This window comes from Physcomitrium patens, chromosome 15, assembly GCF_059467195.1.
Source record: "Physcomitrium patens ecotype Gransden chromosome 15, ASM5946719v1, whole genome shotgun sequence".
NCBI lineage: Eukaryota > Viridiplantae > Streptophyta > Bryopsida > Funariales > Funariaceae > Physcomitrium > Physcomitrium patens.
The window spans coordinates 13,545,049-13,553,272 of NC_143424.1; the positions used below are offsets into that span (position 1 = coordinate 13,545,049).

General features: G+C 28.3%; 1 long non-coding RNA gene across 1 annotated transcript; it reads left to right on the plus strand.

Annotated features, from left to right (window-relative positions):
- The first annotated feature begins 1,895 nt into the window (after window positions 1–1,895).
- Window positions 1,896–4,998, plus strand: LOC141046294 (uncharacterized). The gene is made up of 3 exons (XR_012219106.2): window positions 1,896–3,515; window positions 3,940–4,076; window positions 4,422–4,998. It is a non-coding gene; the product is annotated as an uncharacterized LOC141046294 (long non-coding RNA).
- Window positions 4,999–8,224: the final 3,226 nt, after the last annotated feature.

Here is an 8,224-nt window from a genome sequence, read left to right on the forward strand (position 1 = left end):
GTTCTCTACACAGGTGAGCTTTCTGGGGCCGTGCTGTTTTCTTCTTTCTTTTTTCTTTTAATAAATATATAAATATATATATATTTATATATCTTTTTCTTTTCTTCTTCACATTGACAGCAAGCCTTCCATTAGGTTTGGCATTGTCGGGTACTTGAAAATGGGGACAAGAAGAATGGGATGTGTATGTGTATATCTATCTATATATTTATATTTATTTATAATTTTATACTGATACAGACATGAATGTGAACGGATGAATGGAGGAATCAAACAATGAAAGGTGGAACTGAGCAATTTGGCAAATTGGTTCCAAGCCAATGAGAGAGAAACAAACAAACAAACAGTGAAATGTTGGATATTACACCAGATTTTCTTTGGATTCTACTGCAATAAAGTATTTAACTTCACAGAGCATCAAGCAACACAACAACTGTTAACTCAAATGGTTTTTCTCACGACTTAAACTTCTTGGCTTCTCCACCTTCATTCCATCAATTTCATTAATGCTTGTGTGTGTTATGATAGTGGGTATGGACAAGACCCAGATTGAGCATGAATATTCACAACGCTGCAAATTGACTCCCCACACAGCCATTAAATTACAACTCAATCCACAGAAGAGAGACACAACAACAATAATAATGATGATGATCATAATTAACTAATGTTAGCAGATGGTACTGGCACCATGACAAGTATCTAATTAAATGACATTTTTTTGTTTCTCTGTTATTTAGGATGATGTTATATTATTATTAAGCCCCAGTGGAGGGGAAGATGGAAGTGCAGGCAAAGGAACATGTGGTATGGAGAGAAGGGGGTGCAGTCTAACTGACTGGCAGAGAGGGTGCATGTGTGTGTGGGAGTGCTCAGAGAGAGAGAGAGGGAGGAAGGGGGGGTGAGAACCTTGTATGTCCCTTCTACTTCATCTTCATCTTTTGAATCAAGCCAGTCAAAGTCTTCTTTTTCCCATTCAAAATGTTGGGCTCTCTCTCACTCAGTTTGAATTTTGAAACTCTGCTGGCTGGCATCAGAAAAAGGGGCACCAGGGCAGGGGCAGGGCAGATGGGCAGATGGGCAGGGGCAGGAGGGGCAGCACACGATCTGGGCAGAGGGGAGGGGCAGGAAAGCCATGGATTCTTCTGTCAGTGAGGTGAGTGAGTGAGTGAGTCAGTCCGTCTGTCATCCTGTGCCTCTCTCCTTCCCTCCCTCCTGTCATTTGGTTTCTTACTGCTCTGCTTGCTTTCTCTGGATAATCATTCATTTATATTGGTTTGTTTGTTATATTTTTATTAGTGAGTGTGTGTTTGTGGGGCTTCTGCTATTCCCCCCCTTCGCCCCTGACTACTTACTTTCATGCCTTGCATTGCCTTGTATGCATGGTTGGGCATCCTTGAGAACAGCACAGGCTGTAGTTTGTCCATTCAGTGTGAGAGAATGCCAGGTTTACAATACTTGTTGTTCCCAGATGTCTACTGCCACTAGCTTACTTACAACACGGAGGGGGCTTTGTTTTTGTTTTAGATTTATTTTGTTGGCAATGAAAAAAACAGTCTGCTGTTGACAGAGACAGATATGGTACCACAGCAGACAACTACTTCTGCACTTGGTACTCGCCACTACCAACACCACCACGACAAAATCAAAAACAAAATTGAATAAAGGAATAAAAATGAATCTGAAAGAATCATATTTGTGAAAAATAGCTCCTATATACTTTAAAATTTGGCAGATGCAAAGTGAATTTTAATAGAGTTTGAAACCAGGAGGTGAATGTGTTACCACTTTTATATTTGGAAGGGTGTTCAAAACAAAAAGTACATGTATAAGTTTATAGGAGTTGTTTTTAAAAAAAATAATAATTCAGGGGTTATTTTTGGCAATTTCGACTCTAGGTCACAAATTGTGACAAAACAATATTGTATATGAAAAGGTGTGACATGATTATATATGTGCATGTTAATACATTATAAAAACCAATAATAAATGGTTATATATATATATATATATGTGTGTGTGTGTGTGTGTGTGTGTGTTTTATTTTAAAATCAAACAATTGAAAGAAGAATAAACGATATTTGATTGGCCACTATTGACATTTGTTTATGAAATGGGTCGTTGTGAAACTCCAATGGCTGCACAGAATTAAAAGTTTTATAACCATTTGATGATTGCAAAAATGGTTTAGATTCGACAATCTTAAAAAAAACAAGTAGTGCATGAATCATTAGTTGACATTTCAACTTTTCCATTTCAATCTATTATGAGATACTTGGGTCATTAATTTTCAATATAAAAGTGACATTTCAATCTGCTGACATCTATAATTTAAAAGGCAAGCCCAACATTTGTGAATGATAGAAACAAACATGCAATCAGATGAAACGAAACATGAATGAGTTATTACACAAAAATCCTTTACAATTACTGGCACCAACTTGAAGCATCACAATGGCAAATTAAAAGACTTGCAATTTCAATTATTTTTTAAACATTGAACTAAAGTACTCAGCATGTTATGTTATGTATTGTACCAAAGTCATTTATGTTGTTTTTCTATTTTACCTCTTGAGTTAATTATCTATCAAATACTTCATAATTTTTATTTCATGTGTTTTATTATCATGAAAGAGGATTCTACACGGAAGTCTTTCCAAAAATAAAATTGAAGAAAAGCAAAACGTTACTAGAATTATTTCACATGTGTATGTAAACATCAAAACAGTGATTTTAACTGTAGTTATTTACTCTCAATCATGCAAATATATAACAAAATATTTGAATGGGTTTAGATTTATGCTTTGTATGACTGTTGTAAATATTCTTATATATTTAAAATAATCATGTCTAGAAGAAAATAATATTTAGATTTATTCTTGAATCATGTATATGATAAATGTATATCTTCTGAAATAAACAAACCGTCACAATTTAACAATGTAATTTGAATTATATCAAATTTTACTTAAAATTATGTATACAAAGTAATACCAATGTTCCCACAATTTTGCTACTGCTGCCATAGTTTTTGTAACTACCATCACAATTTGCCACTTACTTAGCATATTTCTTATTTATTATTATTATTATTATTATTTTGATCTAATCAAAAATTATTTTTCAATCAAATATTTTGCAAGATATTAAACAAATGTGGCATGTGGTGTATGAGAGGTTGTGGTGACAGTAACAAAAATTGAAGTGGCATTAAGAATACTTTATATATAAAAGGATCAATATATGGGTCTAAAAAAAGAAGTTATTTCAATCAAAACACATAAGTATTTATTATATATAAAAAATGTAAATATATGAGTTTTAAAATTAAAGTTTTAACTTTGTTCAATGTGGATGAATTGCAAAATATAAATTAATTCCTATTCTAAATGTTGGTTTTTGGACTTGATTGAGTCTTTAAATGCAACTTTGTAAACTAATAATAATACACATAAAATATTTATTCAACCTCATCAAATCAAATTAAACAAATCAATGTTTTGAACAATTAACAGGTATTTGTAATAATTTTTTTTTATTTTTTATTATAAAAGTATTTTAAGCAAGTTAAAAACACTATCACATTTATTTATTTGTAAGTTGGTAGTAAAGAATGGTTCTAAAACTGTTAGTTTTTATTATAATAATTTTAGTTGCTAGTAAGAGTGTGTGTGTGTATATGTGTGTATATATATATATATATATATATTTAAGTATGGTATAAATAAAATTATTTCATCAATTTTATTTTATTAATTCTATCTTCTAAAATTAAATTGGATTATTAAATTGTAATGATTTTGTTTGTAGTTTCCTTCTTTTTATCTTGACTATGTTGGTGATTTATTTTTTATCAAAGTGTTTAAAACTTATAGAAATGAATAGGTTAATATCAGCTCATCTTGTACAATTTAGCTTAATTGCTTTCAATTCGCTCAGGGTATTCATAGAATCACTCTTCAACATTTAAAGTTTTTCCAAGCATAATTGAATGTTTTTCTGTTGTTAAATAAAAATACATTAATATCTTCTTACACAAAAACTATGACAAGTCAGTTCTACATTCACTGTTCAAGGTACGTTCATAAGAATGCGAAATTTTACTTTGACTTACCAGAATTCAAAATTATCTTAAAATGATGTTGCAACGATAAAATCAAGTTGTAAAGTTACATTAACCATGAGTCATTAATTCAAACTGTTTTGCACAATTAGTAATAATTTTTTATTATCAATATTATTATCCACTGTAAAGTCTTTGTATTATCATATAAATATGATCACATGACATTTTACGAGTGAATGTAAAATAATGATTTAAGTATTAAATACTGAGAAGGAAAAAATCTAAAATCAACCCACAAAAAATAGACTTGCATCATATTTGTCGAAAAAATATGTGAACCAAGCTTTTCGTGCAGGCAGTTGCAGTTGAACCACCGGGGCAGTGTGTACCAAGTCATTTCCTGGCAGCAACAATGCCATCACAGTCAGTGTGAACGAAGGAGTTTCTGAGACAGCTACGCACGTGTAGTCCCCAATGATGCGGCCACAAAGGGACACGTAGACCGGAGGAGGGTGACGAACGCGGGCCAGCGCGGTGTTGATGACGTCACGGACTTTAATAGCGGGCCGGATCGTCTTCAATTTTCGGGCACGTGGGAACATAGGGTTTGGGTCAGTTTGCCTCGCTGGCGACGGCGACCCGCTGCGCGGCCCACCCCCCACCCGCGCCGGCCCACATGCCCTCGCCAGACCCGGATGGATGAACTTTTCGGATGAATTTTCTTTATCCGAATCGGGAAAAGTTTCATTCGTGGATGAAGTGAAGAATGGCTTCGAATTGCCCTTTGACAAAGACAGCTTTTGATGCCTTTGGAAAATGAATTCAGTACAGTTAGGGCTTCGGTTTTGCAAAAACCGTTGTTGGGACCAAAGCTTCTTTTTTAAATATGTGTATGGGTCTATATGTAACATCAAATTGTAAATGATATATTTTTTCACTTGCTATTGAATCATTCATTGAATTCTCATTTGCATTATATTGCTAGTATGCAATATAGTTATTTAAGTTTTGTTTAAAACAAATCATACATTTATTTATTTCTTAAAAATATGCTATATTTAAAGATAGAATTTTAAGCTAGTATATCAGAATTAATGGGCCCTTTTTAAAAGAAATGAATTTTACAATACTAAAACATATAATAATTTGTTGTTTAAAAAATAACTAAACATTAGCATTTTAAGTATATTAGGAAAAAGAGTTGAATAAATGTTTTAGTCTTATTTTCACTGCTAGTAGAAATACATCTCATAGTTTTTCACTTCTTATTAAACATATTAATGTCAAATTTTAATAATCTTAATTTTTTTAAAAAATCAGCAATTTTTTTATTTATTGTATAGTGTCTTTTTGGAAAAAAATACAAAGCCACTATTAATATATAAGAAAATTGTAATATTTTATATGATTAGAAAATTGATATTTTTATCCAAAGTTTTGATATTTCTACCCAACATTGTGTTATACCCACTACATTACATTATTGTTGATGTTATTGTTGTAGTTTTGTGACATGTTCTAAGGAAAATTTCCTTTGATTAATGCTCTAATAGATCAACCTTGTGTCTTTGTTGCTTGCAACTAATCTAATATGATTGGGATGTTTTTTAGTAGTAACTTTTGGCACTTATATCCCTACTACAATTCACTAAGTAATGATCTTGAAACACATCACACATTTTTCTTCTAAAATGTTTGACTAAATTCTTATTGAAATGTAATAAGTGCCAAGGACATAAATTATAACAAAACTCTAAAAAAGTAATATACTCTAATAACATTCAAATAAAAAAATAGACAAATTAAATATAGATATAAAATTAAAATTAAAATGACTATTATAAAATACAAAAAGACATAAGATTCTTAAAAAAAGGCAAGAACAAAGGAAAGGAATTATCAAGGACATGAATTAAAACAACCAAATATCAATATACTCTTATGTCAGTAGAAAATAATAAATATTTATTCAAAAATAGTATAATATTAAAACTAAGATGGCTATTGCTAAAGACTAGAAGACTAAAGGCTCTTGAAATAAGACTAAGAATAATAAAAGCATTGACAAGAATGAAGAAGGCCTTGCCATTGTATCTATATATATTATCTAATTAAAAACTATGTAGTAATATTCTAGTCCAAATACTAGATTGTACAACCAATATTGATAAAATGAAATGAATATATAAATTGAAGTGATAATCAACTTAATTTAAGAAATATCTACTTATATTTGATGATTGAAAAAATAAATTTACATTAACCTTTCAACTCTTTGTAAATTCATATTACATCAAATGTGCTTCTATCACCTCATTTAAGCATATTTTAGTTTAATGTGAATTATACAATTATTCCTTATTTGTGAGCCATAATTTGCATTGATATTAAGATAAAGGATCTTTGATAACTTCAAATAATTTTTTAACTATGATTTGTATATTAAATACAATAAAATGTTATATCATGTGATAATTAAAACAAACTTTTCATTCATATTTTTCTAATTTTTCAGTCTATAAGTTACTAACTTCTTTAAGTTCCATTGCCACTAATACCTCTATATACTAAATAGACTACAAAAATCTATTTATATAAGTGATTGGACTTAGCATAGAATATATTTGTTCAATTATTGTTAAAACATATTTAGTACTCTATAGAGCCATTTTTGTGTATTTTTCTACTTATTATATGTATGTGTATATAAATATATATCTATATATATATATATATATATATATATATATATAGATATATATATAAATGTTTTTTTTTATCTTCTTGCACATATAATATAAAGTGCTTTATGTAAATGACTTTTGCAATCTCACAATTTAAAATGCATGTTTGATGACTCTTTTCAAGAACTTTAAAATAAAAAAATTAATTCAGTTAATAAAATACATGAAATAGTGGTGAAATCAGTATGGAAGAAGAATATATGCTTGAAATCATTCTTTGTAGCTTAAAAGTTGTAAACTACGCCTTTTCTTTTAATAAACAATTACTTATGAAATGAACTTGCTATCTTGATTTCTATGTAAATAGAATAAAAAATATTGTTTATTTTCTTTATTTTCTTCATTCTTGTTCAAAAACTTTAAAAGCTTAAATTTTATAGATTGTTACAAACAAAATAGATTATGAGTGAATATTAATTTAAGCATCTATATCTATATATATATATATATATATATATATATATATATATACACACACATATAAATTTATTTATCATAGTAAAATCTATTAATTTTAGTTCATATATATTTTAAAGTGCTTGATTATTTTAAGAATGTGATGGTTGTTTGTAAAATTATGAAAAATTTCTTTATATATTCATATTTTTAAGAAGACATATCTTATTATGTAAAATGTACACTTATTAGTCTTCATCTATTTCAATATCTTTTTTTGGTATCTTTTTGATATTTAGATTAAATTAGACAAAAATTATTATTTTAATGTGAATTATTTTATTAAAATATTGTAAAAAAATTGCAAATAATTAAAAGAATTTTTCCGAAGTAAAAAAAACATATTTCATCCAAATATGTCAAATTTAAAAAAGAACACATTTTAATGTATTTTATATATAAGACTAGAAACATGTATCATTTATATATTCAATAAAATTTGATATTATTCAATAAAATTTGATATTATTAAATAATATAGTTATTAATTTATTATCTAAAATTAGTATCAAATAAATTTTTATTTTAAAAAAAATTTAAATTTTAAAAGCATCAAATTTTATAATTTTTTTTTAAAACTAATATATATATATATATATATATATATATATATATATAAGAATATGTTCAAAGTTTAAAGAGATAATATGAATAACACAATGTTTTTTTTATTCATATAGATTACCATGAAGTTGTTGAAAATAAAATAAAAATACTCAAGAACATATCTTGATCTTCATACATATACAACATCACAAAAAATATGCTTTTTTTTTTATCATACAAAGATAATAAATGATACACACATTGGCTAAAAAGGTCCACAAAATTTAAGAAGTCATGTATCCTAACAAATCAGCATTATTCAATTAAAATACTATTTGATTTAAACTGAATTTGGTTGTATGCAAGAAGTGGTGAAGTATACATTAGCGCATTTAAGTTGGAAATTTGTTTT